Source organism: Marmota marmota, unplaced genomic scaffold (assembly GCF_001458135.2).
Source record: "Marmota marmota marmota unplaced genomic scaffold, marMar, whole genome shotgun sequence".
Taxonomy (NCBI): domain Eukaryota; kingdom Metazoa; phylum Chordata; class Mammalia; order Rodentia; family Sciuridae; genus Marmota; species Marmota marmota.
Genome location: NW_026000019.1, coordinates 215,674 through 221,673, shown reverse-complemented (window position 1 = coordinate 221,673; position 6,000 = coordinate 215,674). Strand labels below are relative to the sequence as shown.

General features: G+C 32.9%; 1 protein-coding gene across 8 annotated transcripts in view; it reads right to left on the bottom strand.

The window, feature by feature from the left end:
* Positions 1–6,000, bottom strand: part of Kcnt2 (potassium sodium-activated channel subfamily T member 2) — a 361,454-nt gene that overhangs the window by 246,944 nt on the left and 108,510 nt on the right. Inside the window, exon 3 of one of the 8 annotated variants that reach the window (XM_048809805.1) lies at positions 879–975. The exons of the other annotated variants lie outside the window; for them this stretch is intronic. The gene's annotated coding sequence lies outside the window, so the exon portion shown is untranslated. The remainder of the gene's footprint in view (positions 1–878; positions 976–6,000) is intronic. 8 annotated transcript variants of the gene reach the window in all.

Genomic DNA, 6,000 nt, shown 5'->3' with positions numbered 1-6,000 from the left:
TTAAAAAAAAAAAAAAAAAAAAAACACAGCCTCTGGATATCTCTGGCTTCCTGCCTCACCATGTGATCTCTTCCCCATGTGCTCCCTAAATGGTCATGTCGCCCATTGTGAGGACCTTGTCAGAAACTGAACACATACCAGCACCCAATCTTAGACTTTCAGTCTCTAAAACTCTAAGATAAATAAAGCACCCAGATTTAGATTTCTTGTTACAAAAACAGAAATCAAACTAATATTCTCACTAATAATAAAAAACTCAGAATTTTCTAAAGGAGTTTTCTCTTCTATGTAATCTATGTTTTGGAAAAGCAATTAGAAATCTGGCTTCCACATAAATTCCAAATTACCTTGTAACACTGAATATAAATTTGGGATTATTTTTAAGTTTTCCTTGAAATCCCAATGGCTTAAAACAATATAGTGATATAAAACACTTCCACAACCCAAAGCAAGGTTCTAGATCAGCTATGACTTATGTAGTCAGATAGGCTTTGTTGGCATTAGTTCATCACCTTTCTCCAGGGTGTATTAAAAGTGATACATAGGGAACAGGTGGAGGAAAGTTATTTAGGAGAACCTCTGTATGAACATGTTCCAGGTGCTATGGTCCATCACCTCAAGTTAAGTGAAAAGGATCAAGGAGATCACGGAGAGAGTTTGACTTAGACATGAGATTGTATACAGTAATGCCTAGAACATGAAAAATCAGAAGAGCAAAATAAAGAGAACAGTGATGACAGCAAGCCACAGTTCCTCCAATTTTAAAATGAAAGTGCCTATTTTATAAAAGCCAGATACATATTCTGAAAAATGAAAACTAGGGTCATTTTTGAAATGGATTACATTCAGACTCTGTGTGGATGAAGGTGAAATGGTACCTCAACAAATGGTGGATCTCAGAATCCAAAGGTCTGTGTCAGAGTTCTGGTGACTAGCCTGAGTCATTAAGCCTCTAGGGAACTTCAACCAAAGGTCCTAGAAGAGCCACAAAACACCCCCCAGAGAAAAAAAACAGTACTGATATTCACCATGCAGAGCAGCCCAACACCAGACTACAACCGCCAGACAAGTGACTTCATCCCAAATACAGATCTCACTTTACTCCTGCTCCTCCTTTGTCCTTGGAGGCCCATATCAGTAGGCATCAAAAAAAGTGAGGAAATGAAAGAGGAGACAGATAGATCCCATGAAGATTCTCTGCCCCATAATGATCTAAACTGAGGACATGCTAAAGTCGAATTGGATGAGAATTTTGAATTTTGCATACATTGATCATCCATCTCAGTAGCATGTATGAGAAGGATGATATAGGGATTTGAAAAACTTTCTTAGCAATTTTGACAAATGGAAATAAAATATTTTCTATTTCTTTCCTCTGTCTTCTCATTTCCACTTATATTAATCTCTTTTTTTCTGATTTTTACAAGGAATCATTAGAAATGTCCTATAATGGTATATGACTAAGTAATTTCAGTTCTGATTTATCTTCCATATTAAAGGCAAAGGATTTTTTCTGAAATACCAAATTCCCATTCTTGAGATAATAAAATCCAAATTCCTCATTATATTCTGCGAAGCTTCACAATTTGAGCTCTGGTTACTGATGCGGTCTATGTGCAATATTTCTAACCCTTCTCTGAGTTCAACCACAGATTCACCCATATTAAGTTTTACACAGTTCCTTGGACACAGTAGGTCTTTTCATACTTTTATAACATGTTTCTGCCTCTGGTTAGAAAGCTTTACTCCTAAACCTTCACCTCTAATCTCCTTGGCAAGTGTTTGAAACATTTTACTGAACTCATTTCCTTATACACTTGGGGCTCAATTACATAGTTAAATTGATAAGTGAAACTCCCAAATATTTTATACATCCTCTTCCCCTTCTTTAATACAATTATTTTATTTTATTTTTGATCTTAAGTATTTATATTCCTTTATAATGGTTCCAAATGGAAAACAATTGTTTAAAAACTTCCTGAATATAGTTATGTATAAATTATTAAACTTGTAACCAGATTTCAATGGAAATTTTCTGGAAGAAAGCATGTCGAAGTTCTTATCTGTATACCCACATTACATATTTTCATGTACATTTTAATTGCAACTTATAACTACTGATAACCCTATAACTTCCAATATTGTATCTCTAGCTCCAAACACTATTTCATTTCTGAGATTCTAACTCAGATCAATTGCCTAATCCACTGTTTCACATGGATGCCTCAAAAGGATTTTATACCTAAATGCAAAATTTATGCTTTTTTTCCTGCCTGGTTTCCCAGGCACACACAAACCAAATATCCTTGAGAAGCCCTTAACTCTTCCTTTCACATGCTACCTAGGTATAGTTTACCAAACAAACATACTTTTTTGTAAATAGATCTTGAAACTTTCTAATGTTTATTCTCATTTAATTCCCACTCTGACCTATTCAAGCCTCCTAATTAGTATTTGTCCCTTCATTCTTGCCCCATTCCTACTCACATCCTGCATTATTAAGTGGATTATATTTCAAAAGGAGCATTTAACAACCAATACAATACCCTCACTCCACCCAATGACCACTCACTTCAAAACTCTGTAACCAGTAACACACTTCAAGAACAAAAAGACAGAAGTCTTATTACAACTAGAAATGCACTACATCATTCTTGCTGACCTCTCTACACTTATTTGAAAAGTCATTTCTTCCACACTCTTTTTACTCCTTAAAATATGCCTTCAAATACTTCTTTGAATATAATTCTTCAAGAAACTTTTGTTTTGCAGTTAATTCACACACACCTTTTACCTTTTAATTGAGAGTCTTTCAAGTTTTGTGAAACTTGCCTTAACATACTCCATACTCACTGTAAGCAAGATCTACTCTTCACATTAGGCTTCCTTCTTCCCTCCCTCCCTCCTTCCCTCCCTCTCTTTCTTCCTTCCTTCCTTTTATTGAAGGTTGAACCTGGAAACACTTAACCAGTGAACTACATCCCCAGCCCCTTTCTATTCTTATTTTTTTTTAATTTATTTTGGGTCACGGTCTCTCTAAGTTGCTTAGGGTCTTGTTATATTACTGGGCCAGCCTCAAACTTACAATCCTCCTACACTTAACCACTGAGGCACATCCCCAGCCCCTTATTAATTAATTAATTAATTAATTTGTTTATTTATTTATTTATTTATATTTTGGGGCAGGGTCTCTCTAAGTTGCATAGGGCCTCATTAAACGGCTGAGGCCAGCCTCAAATTTATCATCCTCCTCCTGTCTCAGCCTTCAGAGTTATTGGGATTACAGGTCTATGCCAGCCCTCCCAGTTCTACATCAATTTATTTCACTTCTCTTCTTTCAGTTTGTTTTTATACACCAAAAACATTACAGCACTATAGATTTTTAAATCCATATGGTGAGAGTCAGCACCAGTGTATGTTACGAATGGTATGCTACATTCCTGGTACAGTGCTTGATAAGACTGAAGCTCTAAAATAAAACTATTACTACATTATATTAAACTTCCTATTGCTGATTCACTCTGTGTGTGTGTATGTGTGTGTGTACACAATATAGTTTCTATTATTGTCATTAAGAATGTCAAAGAGCCTTAGACTAAATCCTTCGCTTTATCAGAAATAAGCCATTATGGTGTTAAATTTTCACAATCATTGCATTTTAAGAGTGATTATAGAAAAAACAATCATAGATTTAACAAAAGACTAGGTATAATGAATTTTTGTTTGCAGAGGTTTAGAAACTGTGCTGGGGTTTGTTTTTGTTTCCTTTTCATTTAATGAATATGTGTGCATAAATAGAGTTCTATTTTGAAAGCAGTTGATAAAAGAATTAGAGGGTATTTATGGTGGCAGAAGAATAAGAACTTTAGTGCAGGGCAATTACTATAGTTGTTTTGCCAACTAGCTATAAACATAAATGGAAAGATTATTTAAGCACAGACCTGAAGTTCTGTCTGATAGAAAATGAAATTAGTTAATTCCATGGATCTTAATTCATTATCTGCTAATTTCAGCATGTACTTTACATTTCTGCTAATTTCATTCTTAGCCTCCATGAGAGTTTAAACTGTTTTAAGTATCAAAGATTGAGTTATGCTGATGTTAGAACCTCTAATTTCAAGAGTTACCAAGTTCTGGCATAATATTATATTTTTTTAAAATATTAAATATATACTACATACATATATATATACACATAAATATAAGAAAGGTATAAGTTGAATAGCTATTAATATTGATTTCTCATAAATCTAACAAGAAACAGTATTAGAAAAAGATGCAATTTTTTTCTTATTTTTTATGGGTTATTTTTATTTTGTTTTGTTTTGTTTTGTTATAGGTGGATATAATAGCTTTATTTCATTTTTATGTGGTACTGAAGATCGAACCCAGTGCCTCACACACGCAAAGCAAGCAGTCTACCACTGAGCCACAGCCCCAGCCCAAGATGCAATTGTTAATGAAAAGCAATATCAATTTTTGTCTTATTTTTCTTAGTAAACTAAGTCGAGGAAAAAAATACACTTTAGATTCTGCTATCCAAATTTGCCTTATTTGTAGGCCACAAAATATTACCAATTACTTAATTTATTCCTTCAAAAAAACAGTTAGCTAACACTACACTGAAGAAGTCAAAAGAGTTCATGAATTTGACTAAATTTATGAGATGAAAAGAAGATAATTAACAATAACTTGTCCTTTTACTGTCAAATAACTCCTTTTTACCCTGTTTCCTTTGTAACTCTCACTCAACTCTACCATCTACCTCTCCTCCATCTAAGCCATTAATGTTGTTGAGGGTCAGACTGGAAATATTATACATCATCTAGCCCTGCATGCTAAAGCTTATAATGATTTGCTTTCATTTTATAAATGATAGGAAGTAATTAATTATAAATGCTGCCATCATCTAATTGCAATGGAAAATAATCTTGAATCTCTGTGTGTTTTTTAAATGACTTCTTAAATTATGGCAAGAGTTCTGTTAGCAAAATACCGAAAGTTACTTTTATATTACTTTTAAGTTAGAATTTGGAGCAAATACATTCACAAATTAATATTAATATTTTGGCAATGGTATGTTTTTGCAAATATTCTTATACTAGTCGAAGAGATATAATTAATGTATCCAAAATACCCACATCTGTTTTTTTTTTAAATATATTACTTTTTATACTTTACATTCAATACTCATCACACATTTCACATTAAGGAACTTTAACCCAATAAATTCCATTTCCATTGTTCATAATGTCGGGCACATATATAAACTTAAATTGAGCCACAAATATATCACTTATACTAACTTTTGAAATAAAAATTATGTCTGTGAGTCTACTCTTTTGAGAAACATGATAAGTGAATGATTAGAATATTTGAAAAGATATATATATATTTTAAACTCAGAAATATCTAATATCTAGGTGAAACTGTGAAAATTTAATGCCCTAATGGATTATTTGATAAAGCAAAGGATTTAGTCCAGAACTTTTAGACACTCCTGGTACTGTACTCAGCCTTTTCAAAGCTGTTCCTTAAGTCTATTCTGTTCCTTTCCTAAACTTCATTTCTGTCATATTTTTATCTTTTCTGCACCTTCTTTCTTTAAACAATGCAGATGGTTCCCATCCTTAGATGTTCTTCCCTGTGTTGTTCTACTACTTCTGGTGAGCTCCTGCCCCAGTTCAGTAACATTCTCCATTTCACAATTTTTACTTTGAACGACATTCCACTAAAACTATTGTCTTTGGCAGGATTAGTCAATAGTCTCCTAATTTCTGAATTCAATAGATTTTTCTCAAGCTTCTTACATTTACCATAATTCATATAATTTTATATAATATTTTTCTTCTTTAGATATTTCTAACATCTTATTTCTTCTCATAAATATTTAAATCAACCCCTCAATAGTGTTTAAGCACTCATTCCTTTTTTGATACACTTTCTTATTCATCAACCTTACTTTCATAGAAATTGATCTTATTTTCTTTAAATGTCAAT